The sequence below is a fragment of the Pelophylax lessonae genome (genome assembly GCF_965119305.1).
Source record: "Pelophylax lessonae genome assembly, chromosome: 10".
Classification (NCBI taxonomy): Eukaryota; Metazoa; Chordata; class Amphibia; order Anura; family Ranidae; genus Pelophylax; species Pelophylax lessonae.
Genome location: NC_138777.1, coordinates 27439060 through 27459437, shown reverse-complemented (window position 1 = coordinate 27459437; position 20378 = coordinate 27439060). Strand labels below are relative to the sequence as shown.

The 20378-nt window shown below is 46.2% G+C and overlaps 2 protein-coding genes across 2 annotated transcripts in view; both read left to right on the top strand.

The window, feature by feature from the left end:
- The window catches only part of RAG2 (recombination activating 2), a gene marked incomplete at its 5' end in the record, with an annotated part of 350031 nt that overhangs the window by 118590 nt on the left and 211063 nt on the right, over nt 1-20378 (top strand). The gene's annotated exons all lie outside the window — the stretch shown is intronic.
- Nucleotides 19886-20378, top strand: part of TRAF6 (TNF receptor associated factor 6) — a 57336-nt gene continuing 56843 nt past the window's right edge. The window contains exon 1 of the mRNA XM_082269805.1: nt 19886-19965. The gene's annotated coding sequence lies outside the window, so the exon portion shown is untranslated. The remainder of the gene's footprint in view (nt 19966-20378) is intronic.

Sequence of the window (20378 nt, the reverse complement as noted above, 5' to 3'; positions counted from 1 at the left end):
CAAGACCATACAGCGATTTAACAGGACAGGTTCCACTCAGAACAAGCCTCAGTATGGTCGACCAAAGAAGTTGGGTGCATGTGCTCAGCGTCATATCCAGGGGTTGTCTTTGGGAAATAGACGTATGAGTACTGCCAGCATTGTTGCAGAGGTTGAAGGGGTGGGGGGTCAGCCTGTCAGTGCTCAGACCATACGCCGCACACTGCATCAAATTGACACTTTGGGCCCAATTTGGACATTTGCACTTAGGGGTGTACTCACTTTTGTTGCCAGCGGTTTAGACATTAATGGCTGTGTGTTGAGTTATTTTGAGGGGACAGAAAATTTACACTGTTAGGGCTCTTTCACACGGCCACTCCGCTTGTCCGCAAATCATCCTATTTTTTTGCGGATGATTTGCGGACATAATGTAAGTCAATGGCACTGCGGATGTCATCGGAATACCATCCGCTGACATCCGATTTTCCTCCTTTCAGTTCTGTTCCGTTTTTTGGAATGGAACAGAACCCTATTTTTTCATCCGTTCAAAAAATGGAAAGGAAGGAAAATCGGATGTCAGCGGTGTCATCCGCTGACATCCGCAATGCCATAGACTTACATTATGTCCGCATATCATCCGCAAACGGATGGGATGATATGCGGGCATACGGAGCGGATGACAGAAATGTCATCCGCTCCGTGAAAAAAAAAAAAGTCCCGCAGCGGAGAAGAAATGCGGAGTGGCCGTGTGAAAGAAGCCTTATACAATCTGTACACTCACTACTTTACATTGTAGCAAAGTGTCATTTCTTCAGTGTTGTCACATGAAAAGATAGAATAAAATATTTACAAAAATGTGAGGGGTGTACTTACTTTTGTGAGATACTGGATATATGTATATATTATTTTTTCTTATTATTATTTTATTTTTTTCAATACAATACTTTAAAACTCCTTTTAGGTTTTTGTTGGTACTGTCCCATTTCTCTTCACTCACTTTCTGATCAAAATGATGACAATGGTCCCCATGAGACAGAGAAGATGAATTTCCCCAGAGGGGACAAAGACAGCAATAGAAACCTGTAAAAAGTCTAACAAGAGCATCAGACCAAACAACAAAGTCTGGCCATGGATGTATACTTTTTTATTTTTTTCTCAATCAGGTCAGAGAGCTGATTGAAAAAAAAAAAAAAAGAATGGAGTCCCCCATCCATATTCCTCAATATGAAGGAATCCTCCCCACTGAGACTTTGGGGTTGATTTAACAAAACTGGAGAATGAAAAATCTGGTGCAGCTGTGCATAGAAACCAATCAGCTTCTAACTTCAGCTTGTTCAATTAACCTTCTTAGCGGTATTCCCAAGTGTGGCTCGGGGTTAAATTTCAGTGCCAAAAGTGGTAACCCCCGAGCCACACTCGGGGTACCGCCAAAAGCATCGCTGGATCCTGGAAGAGGGGTTACTTACCTTGTCACCGGGATCCAGCGATGTGTCCCGGTGGTGTGCGGCAGCGAATCTTCCTCCTCTTCCTCTCTGTGCCCCGGCTTCCGTCTCCTGCGACGTGACGCTCGCAGGGGGGTGGAACCGGCGGCAAATTCAAACACACTGATACATAGCAAAATAAAATAAATTCACATTAGATTGCCCCCTAGTGGCCTTTCCTGCAGTTTTACTGTACTTTTTATGTATATATATATATATATATATTCGTATATATATAAATATTCATATATATATATATATATAAATATTTGTATATGTATATAAATATTCATATGTATATATATATATATATATATATATATATATATATAAATATTTGTATATGTATATAAATATTCATATGTATATATATATATATATATATATATATATATATATATAATATATGTATACGTATATATATATATATATATATATATATGTATATATATGTATATATATAAATATTCGTATATATATATATATATATACGCATATTTATATATATATGAATATTTTTATATATATATATATATATACAGTATATATATTTATATACACATACATACATACTTTAACTTATTTATAGTCATTTATTATATTATAATTTATGATTTTGTGTTTCAAACTTTGTCATACCCGAGATGTTTTAAAGAAGAACGCACAGTAAAAAAAAAAAATCATATGTAAATAGTTGGTTTGGGCTGCTCATTCTTAAGAATTACATGCAAAATAATTGTACCGCTTTCAGCACCTAAAATCGGAAAGAATCATACCGCCAGGGAGGTTAAGCTTTGACAATAAAAAAAAAAAAAAAAATGTTGCAGCTGATTGCTTTCTATGCAGAGCTACACCAGATTTCTCACTCTCCAGTTTTAGTAAATCCCCCCCAGGGCATTCTGACAGCAGGGACTCCTCCCCTATCAGAATACACCAATCCGCTGGCTGATTGAGAACATTTGTCCAACAAAGCCATTAGACAGAAGCCAATAATTAGACTGACTTCTGGCAAGTAGGAAGAGTCATAGATGGATGGAAATGTGGCGGGTCCCAGCTAAACAGGCAGATTTTTCAATCCATCTATAGGCAGTTTAACCACTTACCGACCGCCTAACGTACAAGTACTGCAGCAGTTCGGCTCTATTGCGCGAAATCAGGTACCTGTACGTCATTTCATGCAATAGCCTCAAGGGGGCAGGCGTGCATCGCCGGAGGCGCGATTGCGCAATGTTCATAGGTGTTGCATTCGGGTGTGCACCCCAAAGCTCAAACACACACGCCTTTCTCTGCAGCCTCAGCTGCACTGGACAGTGAATTAATGGGAAGTGCTCTGTGCTGAGCGGCTTCCTGTTCATTCACAAACTGAAGCATAGTAAACCTAGTTATGTTCGCAGTGTTCATTTGGAAAAGGAAGGCACCATTAATTACATATTTACTAGCCCCTTTCTCCACTCTCCATCCTGCAGCGTAGTGATTAGGGTGTGCCCAGGCACACCTGGCACACCCCCTGCGCACGCCTATGGCGCTGTTGGACAGAGGGGGAGCCAATCAGCGGGTATGGCGGACCCTGATGTCCGCCGGCCACCAGGTGATTGTTCCTGAGAGAGGCAGAGCAGCAGTCCGCCTATGTAAACAAGGCAGATCACCATTCTGACAGGGGAGAAGATAGAGATCTTGTGTTCCTGATAAGCAGGAACACAGATCACAATCTTCCATAATCAGTGTAAACCTCCCCCCCCCACAGTTAGAAAGCACTCCCTAGGGACACATTTTACCCTTTGATTGCCCCTGATGTTAACCCCTTCCCTGCCAGTGTCATTAGTACAGTAACAGTGCATATTCTTAGCACTGATCACTGTAATAATGTCACTGGTTCCCAAAAAAGTGACAGTTTGGTGTCTGCAATGTCACAGTCCTGTAAAAATCGCTGATCGCCGCCATTACTAGTAAAAATAAATAAAAATGCCATAAAAATATCCCATAGTTTGAAGACACTATAACTTTTGCGCAAATCACTCAATATACGCTTATTGGGATTTGTTTTTATCCTAAATATGTAGCAGAATACATGTTGGCCTAAATTTATGAAGAAATTAGATTTTTTTACATTTTTATATTGGATAGGTTTTATAGCAGAAAGTAAAAAAATTTGTTTTTTTTTTTGTTTTTTTTTTTTGTTTTTTCAAAATTATCGGTCTTTTTTTGCTTATAGGACAAAAAATAAAAACTGCAGAGGTGATCAAATACTACCGAAATAAAGTTTTATTTGTGGGAAAAAACGGACATCACTTTTATTTGGGTACAGAGTTGCACGACCGCGCAATTATCCGTTTGAAATACAAAATCATAAATTATAATATAATAAATAACCAGGGCTTTTTTTCTCATAGAATAGGTGCAGGAACTCTCCCCTTCTGAGCCCCTCCCCCCATGTGTCTGCCCCCTTACCCACCTCTGAGCGCCGTCCCTTGATTCCACCCCCTACCCTCCTCTCAGTACCATCCCAAGTATCATTTTGTGGTGCTAGATAATTTGTATGGAATTTATTCTGGTCTAATAACAAGAAAAGCAGTAAAATAGATCCCCCAGCAAAAGTAGACCCCACTCCAGCAACAATAGATCCCTCACACAATATTAGACCCCCCCAACCACAATGGACCCCGCCCCAGCAACAATAAACCAACCACAGCAACAATAGACCCTACCCCAGCAACAATAAACCAACCACAGCAACAATAGACCCCACCCCAGCAACAATAAACCAACCACAGCAACAATAGACCCTACCCCAGCAACAATAGTTTCCCCACACAAAAATAGACCCCCCACACAGCAACAATGGACCACCCACAGCAGACAATCACCCCAAGAAACAAAAGACCAACCCCAGCAACATTAGACCCTCCCAGCAGCAACAACAGATCTCCAAGCAGCTAGCATCAATAGATCTCCTAGCAGCAACAACAGATCTCCAAGCAGCTAGCATCAATAGATCTCCTAGCAGCAACAACAGATCTCCAAGCAGCTAGCATCAATAGATCTCCTAGCAGCAACAACAGATCTCCAAGCAGCTAGCATCAATAGATCTCCTAGCAGCAACAACAGATCTCCAAGCAGCCAGTAACAATATACCTCTACCTCAACAGTAGATCCCTACTAGCAACATAAGACCCTCTAGCAATAATAGATCCCCCACCAGCAAAATTAGACCCTTACACAAAAACAAGTCCCCACCAGTGACAACAGATCCCCCAGCAGCCAGCATTATTAGACCCTCCAGTACACCCTACACCCCTTGCCATTACATACATTCAGTGCTGGAGGTGCCGGAACTGCGTTCCCCCGTATTCCCGCTGAAAAAAAGCCCTGTAAATAACTATAAATAAGTTAAAGTATGTATGTATGTATGTATATATATATATATATATATATACTGTATATACATAAAAAGTACAGTAAAACTGCAGGAAAGGGGGCGCTGGGGGGCAAACTAATGTGAATTTTTTTTATTTTGCATTGTATCAGTGTGTTTGGTGTGTTTTACATTTGAATTTGCCGCCGGTTCCACCCCCCTGCGGACGTCACTTCGCAGGAGATGGAAGCCGGGGCACACAGAGAGCATCAGGAGGAAGATCCGGCCGCCGCACACCGCCCGCATACATCGCTGGATCCCAGGGACAAGGTAAGTAACCCCTCTTCCAGGATCCAGCGATCTTCCTACTCTACCGCTTTTGGCACTGAAATTTAATCCCGAGCCACACTCTGGAATACTGCTAGGAAGGTTAAAATTAAAACTGTTACAGTGGGATTATACACGCTCTGTCATTATCCGGCCAGCTTTCCTCTTCCTCTCTCTCTCTCTTCCCCTGCACTGGTCAGTGAATTGATGGGCACAGGTGAGGCTGCGTTAACAGGCTCAGGAAAAGCTGCATTGACGGGCACAGGTAAAACTGCACTGTCATGCACAGATATAGCTGCATTGATGGGCACAGGTGAAGCTGCGTTAACAGGCTCAGGTAAAGCTGCATTGTCGTGCACAGATAAAGCTGCATTGATGGGCACAGGTGAAGCTGCGTTAACAGACTCAGGTAAAGCTGCATTGTCGTGCACAGGTAAAGCTGCATTAACAAACAACAAACAAACACAGGGGCGCATGGGCCTAGTGCATTATCCTTTGATTGGTTTATTTAAAAGAAAACAGATTAAAAATACTCACAAACGAGTTCTTGGTTAAAAGCATATCACATAAGGAGCGCAGTCCTCAGTTGTGTGATCCGAGGGTAAGTTGTCCCATGAATTCGTAATTCTAACGCGTTTCGAGGCTTAGCCTCTTTCTCAGAGCCTCGAAACGCGTTAGCCATTACGAATTCATGGGACAACTTACCCTCGGATCACACAACTGAGGACTGCGCTCCCCTATGTGATATGCTTTTAACCAAGAACTCGTTTGTGAGTATTTTTAATCTGTTTTCTTTTAAATAAACCAATCAAAGGATAATGCACTAGGCCCGTGCGCCTCTGTGTTTGTTTGTTGTTTGCAGTATTTCCAGACTTCCCTGGTCGTATAAAGGGCAGCAAGGTCGCAGCATTTATCCTGGGTTGTCGAGTCCACAGCTCTAGAAATAGTGGAAAGATCCTAACAAGGAGGACTGGAAACTACACCTCTCTGAGCGCAGGGAACTGGTGCCTTGCACCAAAAAAATCTTTTTGAAGCTGCATTAACAGGCTCAGGTAAAGCTGCATTGTCGGGCACAGATAAAGCTGCATTGATGGGCACAGGTGAAGCTGCGTTAACTGGCTCAGGTAAAACTGCATTGTCGTGCACAGATAAAGCTGCATTGACAGGCTCAAGCTGCATGTCTATTCTAGACAATGAAGGGGAGAATATATGGGGCTGAACTAGTTTATCACATGAATTCCCTTTTTTTGTGTGTGTATATTGTATTTGTATTGTACAGTATTTTGTTTCTTTTGTATATGTATTTTAGGCAGTGCCGCATAGTAGGTATTGTATTTCAGTATGTAATTATTGTCATTATAATATTGTTTGTTTGCACTACAACTCATTTTCGTGTATTTTTTCCTGAAAATATGCATTTGATAAAACACATGTGACATAACCATAAAACTAAAAAAATAGAAAATAAAAAATTGCAACTATCATTTTTTTTCCAGGGTCTCCACTTTCAGAAAATGCATACTTTTTTTTTTTTTGGGGGGGGGGGGGGGGGTGGTTAAAAAAATATTCCAGCAAAAAATGAAGATTTTAACATATGTGCAAAAAATCTTTTTAAATTGCCCCAAAAAGCAGATGGTTAATCCAGATTGTAAGTCCATTTACTGTGCTATACTCATACCCTCCCCCTGCCGGCTCACTATTTTTTTTTTGGGTGGATCTAAACGATACATTTTATACATGTGACCCAGATTTAAATTCTGGTATACATACAAAGCTTGTTACATGAGCAACATAAAAATCTGCAGGACACATCAGTGAAGCACTGCCATAATATTACTCATTACAACCACAAGAGGGCAGTAGCAGCCTTGAAATGCTTGTTCTGACATACACTATATTACCAAAAGTATTGGGACGAATGCCCTTACACACACATGAACTTTAAAGTGGAGTTCCACCCTAATTTTATACTTACCTCCATCTTCTCGCTCCGGGTCACCTGAAAAAGAAATGGATAATCGCATTTTTTTTTTTTTTTTTTACTTACCTCGTAGCGAAGAAAATATACTTACCTTACTTCCTTCTTCCTCCTTCCTCGGCCGCGGCCCGTCGTCACTTCCTGGCTCTGCAATGATTCCTGGGAGCTGAACATCATCGCTCCCAGGAATCATTGCGCCTGCACCGGCCCCGACGTCAGTTCCAGGGCGCGCGCGTCATCCCCTTCTAAACAGCTTCTGGGCATGGAGCGTGGAGGGATGACGCGCGCGACCCGGAAGTGACGTCGGGGCCGGCGCAGGGCATCGTGGGACCGAAGAAGGCGGAAGAGGACGCTGAAGAGGATCGCGCTGGCTTCAAGCTGCCCACATCTGAGATGGCAGCGCTGGACAAGACGTTTTCAAGGTAATTATTTCTCCTAAAAGGTAAGTGCAACCCGGGACAGATCAGAGGCTAGCCATTGTGGAATGCACTAGCCCTGACTGTCCCGGGGGTATTTTTTAAAAAAAAAAAAAATTCCAGGGTGGAACTCCGCTTTAATGGCATCCCAGTCTTAGGCTGGCCATACACTATACAATTTTCATGTTCAACTTTCCTTTAGATTTACCAAAACCATGTAATATAGGGTCAAACCTAAACACTTTCAATTTGTATGCAATCAGGCAGGCCCTTGCACTACATAGTTAAAGGTAAATCTAAAGGAAATTGAATAAGAAAATTGTATAGTGTATGGCCAGCCTTAGTCCGTAGGGTTCAATATTGAGTTGGCCCACCCTTTGCAGCTTTAACAGCTTCAACTCTTCTGGGAAGGCTGTCCACAAGGCTTAGGAGTGTGTCTATGGGAATGTTTCACCATTCTTCCAGAAGCGCATTTGTGAGATCAGGCACTGATGTTGAATGAGAAGGCCTGGCTTGCAGTCTTCGCTCTAATTTATCCCAAAGGTATTCTGTCAGGTTGAGGTCAGGACTCTGTGCAGGCCAGTCAAGTTCCTCCACCCCAAACTCACTCATCCATGTCTTTATGGACCTTCTCGTCCAACATCAGTGCCTGACCTCACAAATGCGCTTCTGGAAGAATGGTCAAACATTCCCATAGACACACTCCTAAGCCTTGTGGACAGCTTTCCCAGAAGAGTTGAAGCTGTTATAGCTGCAAAGGGTGGGCCAACTCAATATTGAACCCTACGGACTAAGACTGGGATGCCATTAAAGCGGAGTTCCACCCGAAATTTATACTTACCTCCATCTTCTCGCTCCCGGTCACCTGAAAAACAAATGGATAATCGCAATTTTTTTTTTTTTTTCACTTACCTTTTAGAGAAAATATACTCACCTTACTTCCTTCTTCCTCCCCTCGGCGGCCACGGCGATTCGTCACTTCCTGGCTTTTGCAATGATTCCTGGGAGCTGAACGTCATAGCTCCCAGGAATCATTGCGCCTGCACCGGCCCCGACGTCAGTTCCGGGGCGCGCGCGTCATCCCCTTCTAAACAGCTTCTGGGCATGCCCAGAAGCTGTGGAGGGATGACGCGCGCGACCCGGAAGTGACGTCGGGGCCGGTGCAGTGCATCGTGGGACCGAAGAAGGAGGAAGAGGACCGAAGAGGACGCGGAAGAGGATCGTGCTGGCTTCAAGCTGCCCACACCTGAGATGGCAGCGCTGGAGAAGACAATTTCAAGGTAAGTATATCTCCTGAAAGGTAAGTGCAACCCGGGACAGATCAGAGGCTAGCCATTGTGGAATGTGCTAGCCCTGACTGTCCCGGGGGTATTTTTGTAAAAAAATGTATAACCAGGGTGGAACTCCGCTTTAACCACTTTAGTACCAGTCACGTAACCTCTACGTCATCAGACTTTGCGGGGTTATACCGGGATGATGCCTCTAGCTAGAGGCATCATCCCGGTACCGTTATTTGAAGCCGACGGTCGGCTTTCCGTCGGTAACGATCGATGCGGCTCGGGAGCCGCTCGATCGTTACCCGGGGGGGCGGGAGGGGACGTCCCCCCCCTCCCGCCGCCTTCCGCGGCTTTGCTCGGGGCTACCGTCCCACCGGGAGCCCCGAGCACCCAGCCGGCACGTCCGCCGGCTGGATGGAGTCCCGATGAATGCCGGAAACGGCATCGATCGGGTCTCCGATGACGTAACCCGGAGGCGGCGTCCATGACGTCACGTCCGGGTTACTGTGCTGCAAAAGGCGGCAGATTTGAAAAACGGCTGTATGCAAAAATGCCGTTTTCGGCGTTTTGCATACAGGGAAGTGTAGTGGAGGGGTCTAGGGTCTTTTAGACCCTCGATCCCTCCATAAAGAGTACCTGTCACGACATATTGCTGTCACCAGGGATGTTTACATTGCTTGTGACAGCAATAAAAGTGATCAGATTTTTTTTTTTTTAAAAAACCTGTAATAAAGTTTAAAAAAAAAAGAAAAAATAAATAGGAAAAAAAAAAAAAAAAAAAATTTAGCCGTCCCCGTCACCGTTAGCTCGCGCACAAAAAAAAACGTATACGCAAGTCGAGCCGCAAATGAAATCGCTGTTCAAACCACACATGTGAGGTATCGCCGCGATCGCCAGAGCGTGGGCAATAATTAAAAAAAAAAGAGCTACACTCTAACTCTAAACTGGTAACCGTTAAATAAATTTAAAGCGTCGCAGATTGAGATCTCTATTGACCGTAGTTTGTCGCCATCCCACGGGGGGGCGCAATTTTAAACCGTAACATGTTTGGTATCTATTTACTCGGCGTGACATCATCTTTCACAATATACAAAAAAAATGGGCTAACTTTACTGTTTAGTATTTTTTAAATGCAGTGAAATGTGATTTTTCAAATTTTTTCCAAAAAAATGGCGTTTTAAAGACCGCTGCGCAAATACCGCGTGACAAAAAATTTTGCAATGACCGACATTTTATTCTCCAGAGTCTTTGCTAAAAAAATATATATAATGTTTGGGGGTTCTAAGTAGTTTTCTAGGAAAAAATACTGGTTTTAACTTGTGAACAAAAAGTGTCCGAAATAGGGCTGGGGCTAAAGTGGTTAAAGTTCATGTGTGTGTAAAGGCAGGTGTCCCAATACTTTTGGCAATATATTGTATTTTGCATTCTTAAAGTGGAACTTTATTGGAAGTTTTGAAGCACTTTCGGCAGCTGATTTAATCACTTACTGAGTATTCTTCATATTTTAATCCTTGCCTATGTTCCAGTTTAATCTGGTATCATGACTGCTGCCCCAGGTTTCCTGTTTCAGGGTGGCTCCTTTCTCTTAAAGCATCCTATGGGACTGCAGGGACTCCCTACACTGTGTGCATCAATAGAGACACACAGCCCTATAGCCTGGAATAGAAAGGCACTCCCCTGCATCTCATTCTCCAAGCTAAATGGCTGGAGACTGCACTTCCCTCTGTTAATTGTTTCATGTGAGCAGGGCTTTTTTTCTCAATGAATAGGTGCAGGAACTTCCCCTTTGTCAGTCAATGCTTGTCTCCGCCCCTATCCACCTCTGAGTAACCGTTCTTGATTCCACCCCCACCCAGCAGTAAAATAGACCCCCTGCAGCAAGCAACAATAGACCCTCTCCGGCAACAATAGAGCCTCTCCAGCAACAATGGACCCCTGCAAAAAAAGCCACCTCAACAACCCAAGACCTTGAGCAGCAACAACAGATCTCTCAACAGTCAGCATCAATAGACCCCTCCCTCAAAAGCAGATCCCTTCCAGCAACAATTGACCCCTAACACATAAGCCCGCCCTCCAGCAAACCAGCAACAATAGACCTCCCCAGCAACAACAGACCTCAATGCAAAACTAGATCCCCTCCAGCAACAATAGATCCCCCAACAGTCAGCATCAATCGACCCTCCAGTACACCTCAGTACCCCTATACCATTACAGACAATACATTCAGTGCTGGAGGTGCCGGAACTGCGTTCCCCCGCGTTCCCGCTGAAAAAAAGCCCTGCATGTGAGGACCAGAAGTTCAGGGAAGGAGCACTGAACCAGAAGAATTGAGAGTTGTGCAAGTGCTAGAGAAGTGCAAGTGCTGGGGTAAGAATTGTAACAAATAGTTTATTGGGATATTATTTTTTTAATTGTGTTTAGAGCAATAAAGTAAAACACAATGAGGGTTTAACCACTTGCCACTAATATAACTTGCTTATACGGCGGCATGGTGGCACTGCTGTGTTACATTTAATGGTCTGGGGCGCGCATGCGCGCTACCGCCGGCCCCCTCTGCTGTGTTTATACACAGCGAGAGCCTAAGTGGCAGATACTGCGGACTCGATGTCCACCGGCACCCGCCGACCCTTCGGTACACAGGAAGAATGGCGGTCTGCCTATGTAAACAAGGCCGATCGCCTTTCTGTCAAAATGGGGCCGAGATATATCCCGGGTAACTATAGGCCGGTCAGCCTAACATCTGTAGTCTGCAAAATTTTGGAGGGGATGATAAGGGACCACATACAAGACTTTAGTAATGAAAACGGTATTATAAGTAGTAATCAGCATGGATTCATGAAAAATCGTTCATGCCAAACCAATCTATTAACCTTCTACGATGAAGTGAGCTGCCACTTAGATAAAGGTAAGCCTGTGGATGTGGTGTATCTGGACTTTGCAAAGGCCTTTGACACCGTTCCCCACAAACGCTTACTGTACAAACTAAGGAAGGTAGGTATGGACCATAAGGTGAGTACCTGGATAGAGAACTGGCTCCAGGGGAGAGTGCAGAGGGTGGTGATTAATGGGGAGTACTCGGATTGGGCGGGTGTGGAAAGTGGGGTCCCCCAGGGTTCTGTCCTGGGACCAATCCTGTTTAATTTATTCATAAATGATCTAGAGGAGGGGATATCTAGTACAATCTCAGTATTTGCAGATGATACTAAATTAGGCATGCCAATATCATCTATGCAGGATGTGGAAATCTTGCAAGCAGACCTGAACAAAATAACGGGGTGGGCAACTACATGGCAGATGAGATTTAATGTAGAAAAATGTAAAGTAATGCACTTGGGGGCCAGAAACCAGAAAGCAAGCTACTCACTAGGGGGGGAACCTCTGGGTGAGTCTAGGATGGAAAGGGACCTGGGGGTACTGGTAGACAACAGGCTTGGCAGTGGCATGCAATGCCAAGCCGCTGCAAGCAAAGCCAACAGAATACTGGGTTGTATAAAAAAGGGGATTCACTCCAGAAATAAAGAGATTATTCTCCCACTCTACAAGACTCTGGTCCGGCCACATCTGGAGTATGCTGTCCAGTTCTGGGCACCGGTCCTCAGGAAGGATGTGCTGGAACTGGAGAAAGTCCAGAGAAGGGCAACAAAAATAATTAGGGGAATGGAGGACATCGGCTATGAGGAAAGACTACAAGCACTGAACCTATTCTCTCTGGAGAAGAGACGATTGAGAGGGGATATGATATCAATGTACAAATACTGTACTGGCGACCCTAGCATAAGGAACAAACTATTTAGAGTAAGGGAATACAATAAGACACGTGGCCACTCACTAAAACTAGAGGAAAGGCGGTTTAACCTTAAAGTGCGTAAGGGGTTCTTCACTGTAAGAGCGGTAAGGATGTGGAATTCTCTTCCGCAAGCAGTCATATCAGCGGGGAGCATTGATAGTTTCAAAAAACTATTGGATGGACACCTTAAAGACCACAACATACAGGGGTATACAATGTACGGTTAAAAGCAAACACACACACACACATCATAGGTTGAACTGGATGGACTTGTGTCTTTTTTCAGCCTCACTAACTATGTAACTATGGATCCTGTGTTTTGCCAAAGCAGGCACATGGATCAATGCCTTCCCCTAGTAAAAGCACCTCTCACACAGTGATAAAACACTGGCTAAGCACACATTTAACCCTTTGATCACCCCTGATATTTTAACCCCTTCCCAGCCAGTGTCATTAGTACAGTGATTGCATATTTTTTAGCACTGATTACTGTATTAGTGTCATTGGTTCTCAAAAATGGTCAAAGGTGTCAGTTATAGTGTCCAACTGTCGGCCGCAATATCGCAGTCCCGCTATGAGTCACTGATCGCCGCCATTACTAGTAAAAAAAATGTAAAAAATAAAAATATCCCATAGTTTGTAGACACTATACCTTTTGCGCAAACCAATCAATATACACTTATAGGGATTTTTTTATCACAATTTTGTAGAAGAATACATATTGGCCTAAATTTTTTTTTAAGAAATTAGATTTTTTTTTTTTTTTTTTTGGGATATGTTTTATAGCAGAAAGTAAAAAATGTTTTTTTTTTTTCAAAATTGACGGTCTTTTTTTGTTTATAGCACAAAAAAATAAAAAAAAGTGATCAAATACCACCAAAAGCTTTATTTGTGGGGAAAAGAAGGACATACATTTTATTTTGGGTACAGTGTCGCACTGTTGTATCGCAAAAAATGGTCTGGTCATGAAGGGGGGGTAAACCTTCCGGTGGTCAAATGGTTTAAAATTTCTGTGCTCTTTGTTGCACGTTTTGGAAACCCCAAGTGTGAATGGAGCCTAATGGCTGAAAAAAATCCCGCTAATGGCGGGATTATGGAAAAACTGAATTTTTGTAAAATCTTACCGTAAAATTCCTTTCTCTGAGTCCTCCGACAGTCGCCGCCCATTCACACAGTCTTCACTTTTGGGGTATTGCTTCCTCTCCGCAGGAGTTTCTAGGCATAAGACTTGTAAAAGAACAATTCATCTACATAGTCACACCCATGGGGGCTGTCCTTCTAGTCCAATACCCCCCTGCAATAGCCATCCCAACTCAGTTTGGTCGCAAGCAGTAATAGTGTATAAGAACCCCAATAGAGGGGCGGGGGCGGCGACTGTCGGAGGACTCAGAGAAAGGAATTTTACGGTAAGATTTTACAAAAATTCCGTCTTCTCTTACGTCCTCCGACAGTCGCCGCCCATTCACACAGTCTTCACTTATGGGGATGTCCCACAGCAGTGTAGACATGAGGGGTGGGCAACGCAACGCAGTACCCACATCAGAGAAAGGAACCTTACATGAACAGAAAGGCAACCTTCTGGGTAACAAAAAAGGGCTCAACAAGAGCAACAACCCAGGAAAACAAATAACCAAGGGGAAAACAACCCCAACAGCCAGGGACTCATACAAAACCAGAGTTCCCTATGGCACTGCCGCACAGAGAACTTTGCGGCCAAAGGAGGCATCAGCTGACGCCAGAATACCAATTTTATAGAATTTGGAAAAGGTGTGCACCAACGACCAAGTCGCAGGATTGCACACCTGGGCCACCGAGGCCTGATGCCGGAAGGCCCAGGACGCACTCACCGACCTGGTAGAGTGCGCCTTGACAGGGAAGGGAAGAACCCGTTCCCGCAACGAATAGGCCTGTACAATGGTCTGTCTGATCCATTTGGCAATGGTTGCCGCAGACGCAGCCATACCTTTCCGAGGTCCCTCAGGAAGGACAAAGAGAGAATCCGATTTCCGAAAGGAATCAGTCGATGACAGGTAAACCCTGATCGCCCTGACAACATCCAAAGAATGCAAGGCAACCTCTTTTGGATGCTTAGGGTTCGCACAAAGCGAAGGTAAAACAATGTCCTCATTCAGGTGGAAATCCGAAACCACCTTTGGCAGAAAGGACGGATTAGGTCGCAAGACCACCTTATCCCTATGAACCACCAGGTAAGGGGAACGGCAAGACAACGCCGCCAACTCCGACACTCTGCGAGCAGAAGTGATCGCTACCAGGAACACAACCTTCTTAGATAGCATAGGTAACAAAATTTCCCTGATTTTTTCAAACGGGGAATGCTGCAACACGGACAGAACCAAGTTCAAGTCCCATGTAGTCAAGGGCCCCAATCTAGGAGGGGCCAAGTGATGCACACCCTGAATAAAGGTGCGAATCAAGGAATTAGACGCCACAGGGCGCTGGAAAAGAATAGCCAGTGCAGAGACCTGGCCCTTAATCATGCCCAACGCAAGACGCTGGTCCCCACCAGTCTGGAGGAAAGCCAAAACCCTCGCCACCGAATAGGAACGAGGAGAGAAACCCCTGGACTCACACCAGGCAAAATAAGCTTTCCATGTACGGTAATAAATTTTACCCGACGAGGCTTTTCTAGCCTTGATCAAAGTAGGAATGACCTCTGAGGAGAGACCCCTGTCTCTCAGGACCTGGCTTTCAACAGCCAGGCCGTTAAAGCCAGCGACTGTAAAGCAGGATGGAAGATCGGTCCCTGAGACAGTAGATCTTCCCGCGGAGGCTTTATGGCCAGGTGAACGATGTCCGCGTTCCAGGACCGGTGAGGCCAGTCCGGCGCTACCAGAATCACCAGTGATTGTTCCGACGCCAACCTGCGAAGGAACCTGGACAACAACTGAATTGGAGGAAAGGCATAGATCAGTCGATACTGATGCCAAGGCACCACCAGCGCATCCGAGGCGTCTGCCAGAGGATCAGGCGTTCTTGCCACGAACCTTTCCACCTTGTGGTTTAGCCGAGACGCGAACAGATCCACATCCGGGGATCCCCACTTCGCACACAGCATCTGAAACACCTCCGGGTGTAGGGACCATTCCCCCTGGTCCAGGGTCTGGCAGCTCAGATAGTCGGCCTGCCAATTCTCCACACCCGGAATGTGAACTGCTCATATCGCCGGGACATGAGTCTCGGCCCAAGACAGAATACTGGTCACTTCCTGGGCCGCCCGGGCACTCCTGGTGCCCCCTTGGTGGTTGATGTAAGCCACCGCAGTGGCATTGTCCGTCTGCACCCGTACAGGACGGCCCTGAAGACAATCCGACCAATGGATCAGGCACAGCCTGATTGCTCTTAATTCCAAAATGTTGATCGGGAGGGAGGATTCCTCCACCGACCAAGTGCCCTGGGCAGACAGGTTGCCCAGAATGCCACCCCAGCCCGACAGGCTGGCATCCGTGGTTAACACCGTCCACAGAATCGGCCGGAAGGATTTCCCGTCCGACACAGCCGGGGACTGAAGCCACCACAACAGATCCATTCTGGTCTGGCGACTCAGAGACACCCTCAAGTCCAAGAACTGAGGCAGTCTGTCCCATCTGGCGAGGATCTCTGCTTGGAGAGCTTGCGTGTGAAACTGTGCAAACGGTATCGCCTCGAAGGCCGACACCATCAATCCCAGGAACCGCATACAGGTCCGGAGTGACGAGTATTCGTTGGCCCTGAGGCACCTGACCTTGTCCTGCAGGGTCCGGAGCTTGTCCTCCGGTAAGAACACCTTTGCTTGAGCAGAGTCCAGAACCATTCCCAGATACGGGAGTCGAACCGAAGGCGACAAGGTCGACTTCTGAATGTCGATCGTCCCACCGAACTCCTGGAGCGTCTGGACCGTAGTGGACAGATCGCGCAACAGGCTCTGACTGGCACTCGATCTTAACAGGATATTGTCCAGATAACCTAGGACCGCAATGCCCTGTGCCCGCAACAGGCCCAGAACAGGCGCCAACACTTTGGTAAAGACCCTTGGAGCCGAAGCGAGACCGAAAGGTAATGCCACAAACTGGTAATGATCCTCCGCGATAGCGAATCAGAGGTACCTCTGATGACCCTCGAAAATGGGGATGTGCAGATACGCATCCTTCAGGTCTATAGAGGCCAGGAACTCCCCCGGATTCAGGGAGGCCACCACCGAGCGGAGTGATTCCATGCGGGATTTCCGAACGCGCACAAAGCGGCTCAGAGCTTTTAAGTCCAGAATTGGACGCACTTTGCCCTCCTTTCTGGGCACAGTGAACAGATTTGAATAGCACCCCCGAATCCTGTCCCGATGAGGCACCGGGACGACAACCCCCTGGGCGTGGAGATCCTGCACCGCCTGATACAAGTCCTGCAACCGCCCTGGGGTCAAATGAAGATTTGAGGGAAAGAATCTGTTTGCCGGTCGAGAAAGAAATTCGATCCTGTACCCTGGCCGAATCATTTCCTGAACCCGCCTGTCCGTGATCCAGAGCAGCCAAGGTTGGAGGAAACCGCGCAGAAGTCCCCCCACCCCTGAAAAGGGTGAGAGGCAGAGGCGGACTGAGCCGCCGTCCCAGCTTGGCTGGATTTTTGTTTGCTAAACCAGGGCTTCTTCTGGCCACCTTGGCCCTTGAAGGGTTTTCCCTGGTTCTGCACCTTGAAGGCACGAAAGGACCCCTGATTAGGTTTAAAGGAGGAGCCCCGCTTACCGCGGAAAAATTTTCCCTTAGGGTTCTGGGGCAGCAAAGTGCTCTTACCCCCAGTGACTGCTTTAACCAATTCATCCAGGGAGTCTCCAAAAAGGCGAGACCCCGCATAGGGGATATCAGCCACCGTCTTCGTGGATTTCTGGTCAGCCGACCAGCTTTTTAACCAGATTAGTCGACGGTTAATCACTGCGACACTGGACAGGCGTATCGCCAAAGGGGCCTCATTTAGGGCTGCATCGCACAAATACATGACCACTTGATAAATCTGATCCACCATCTCCACTGTAGTGGGGGGGGGCAGATTCAGCCACGAGGGTGCGTTTGAGCACCTTGGTCCAATCTGCCACAGCCTGAGCCACCATTACAGAGGCAAAAATAGGCTTGAGCATGGAACCCGCCACCATGTAGGAATGTCGGGCAAGAGATTCTAGCCTCCTATCAGTAGGGTCCCTAAACAACGGAGAGTCCTCGGTGGGAACCAGAGTAGCCCTGTTCAATCTGGCTACCGTGTGATCCACTTGAGGAGGCACACACCAGCGCGCAACCGTAGTAGCCGCAAAAGGGTAGAGAAGTTGAAACTTCTTAGGCACCACGAAGGTGTGTTTCAAATTACGCCATAGCTCATTCACCTTATGGTGAAACTCTGTGGGGCAAGGAAAAACCTGCGCCATCTTGCGGGTCCTGTGTGTACCAAAAGAGGACACAACGCCCGGAGGAGTGGGCTCATCCTCCAAATGTAGTGTTTCCTTTACAGCAAGAATCAGCGCATCCATAGCTGCGCGTTCCTCGGGCGACCCAGGGGGGGAATCATCCACCCCTGCAACCTCCGCCTCCCCCTCAGACTCTTGCAGGTCCTGAGAAGAGTGAAACCCCGAAAGGGCCACGCTACCTATAGCAACCATGTCACACTCAGAATCAGAAGAAAAAGAAATCCTAGGCCTTTTTCTAGCAGCACGTTCAGACATCAGTACATCCATCTTTGACACCAAAGTGAAGATGGTAATGCTAATGTCCGCTTCATAATATGCCAACTATGTACCTGTCATGCTGATCCTTTACTACAGTAATGTTCTGAGTCACTGACCGGGAACAAGGACGCAGTTCAGTAGCTCTGACTTCAGTACAGGGGCATAACTACAGGGGTTGCAGGGGTTGCAATTGCAACCAGGCCCCATGCTCCAGGGCCTGTGCGGCTCCCCTGTACACCTGGATAGGAGGGGCGGCGGGGGCAGCATGTAGAGAAATCACTGTCCTCCTTTTTCCTCCTGTAGCTGCAGGAGGAAAATGGAGGAGATTGGTTCCTCTGTATGTTGCTCCCGGCACTCCTCCTATCCAGTTCACTTGTGTTCTGCTGTCTCTGGACCCCTGTGTGCTCCCCTGGTCCCCCCCCTCACTGTGCTGCCCCCCCCCCCTCCCCACTGTGCTCCCTCCCCTCCCCTCTCCTGCCGGCTGCTGCAGGGGATGTGTCACATTATAATACCAGGAAGGGGTCAGTAAATATGTAATTTACCAGCTCATTCCTTTTCTGAATGGACAGAGTCATAGTCAGTGACATTGTAAAAAAAAAAAAAATAAAATGATAAAAAATAATACAATTAAAATACCAAAAAATAAAAACTACTGACACCAGTGGGTGAACTTCCAGGATCGCAAAGGTCACACTCGCAACCGGGCCCTGGCATTCCACCACCGTGTGGGGGCCCCACAATGGCAGGAAGGGGGCCCACTGCAGAACTTGTGAAAGGGTCCCGCTGCTGGACCGTAATAAAGGGCCCCCGCAATGAGAGTAAAGGGCCCCAGGATCAGTGGGAAAAGCCCCAGGCTTGAAGGGAAAAACCCCGGCCAGGGCCTATTTGATAAAAAACAAAGTTTAATGGAAAAAAAAAAATATAAAAAATATAAATAAAGTCACAGCTAAGTACTTAAACCCTCCGTCCCCACACACATAGGATTATAAACACATGCACGCCTACGTGTGAAAACATCATCCGGCCTACACGTTACATATCACTGGAGTGAGAACAATAATTATTCATGGTCACAGGTACATAGTTGGCATATTAAAGCTTTGCCTGGGATAAATAAAGGCTACCGAAGTTTGTCGCCATTTTACAGGCCCGTGTATTTTTAAGGTTTGACATGTTTGGTATCTATTTACTCAACACAGCCTCATCTTTTCCATTTTACCACAAAACTGGGTAATTTATTATGTTGCGTGCCCTAAAATTACCTTAATTGTATATTTTACTGATATTTTGTGTTTGATAAACTGTTGTGCTAATGTTGTGTGACATAAAAGACTGCAACTATCAACATTTTGTTCTCCGTTATTTTACTCTCTGTTTTTAGGAAATATACATTGGGGATTTCCAATGATCTTCAGGCCTAAAATGATTTGTGTTAAGTGCAAATAGTACAAAAACATCTCTGGTATGTATAGATCTTTCATCATCCGCGCCTCCCTCTTTCCTGGCTTTTTGCCAGTACTTGGAATGGCGCCTCCAGAGCGCAGAGCGGAGGCGTCATGTGCGTTTCCTGTCACATGCGGAGGAAGCCAACTCTGCGAGCCTTAGGAGAACCCGGAAGTTGGCTGAAGAGCGAAAAGTGAGCGGAGGTTGGGGAGGATCGGAGTTCGGTGAGTGTTACCATAGAGCGGGTGTGCAGTGGCCCCGGGTCACGTGACGAAGCCTGTCCCATCCAACCCAGGCGGGCTGTATTAGCAGCACTGTACAGTATGTTGGTGACACGGGGCTGGTTAGGTGACAACCTCCCCTGCTGTACAGTGTACCGGGCGGAGGTGACATTAGTGTTCTGTTCTTATCATGCACTGCCGGTGACAGCTTGTTCTTGCGGGACTACAAGTCCCAGAATGCCTTGCCTGATGTGGAGTGCCAGGGATTGCTGGGAGATGTAGTCTGTGGTTGGGGGTCTGGTGCCCCTCGCTGTGTCTGCTGACAGGATCTCCTTCTTCACTATGAATGTCAGAGGAGGAGATGTACTGTGTGTGTGTACTGTGTGTGTGTACTGTGTGTGTGTGTGTGTGTACAG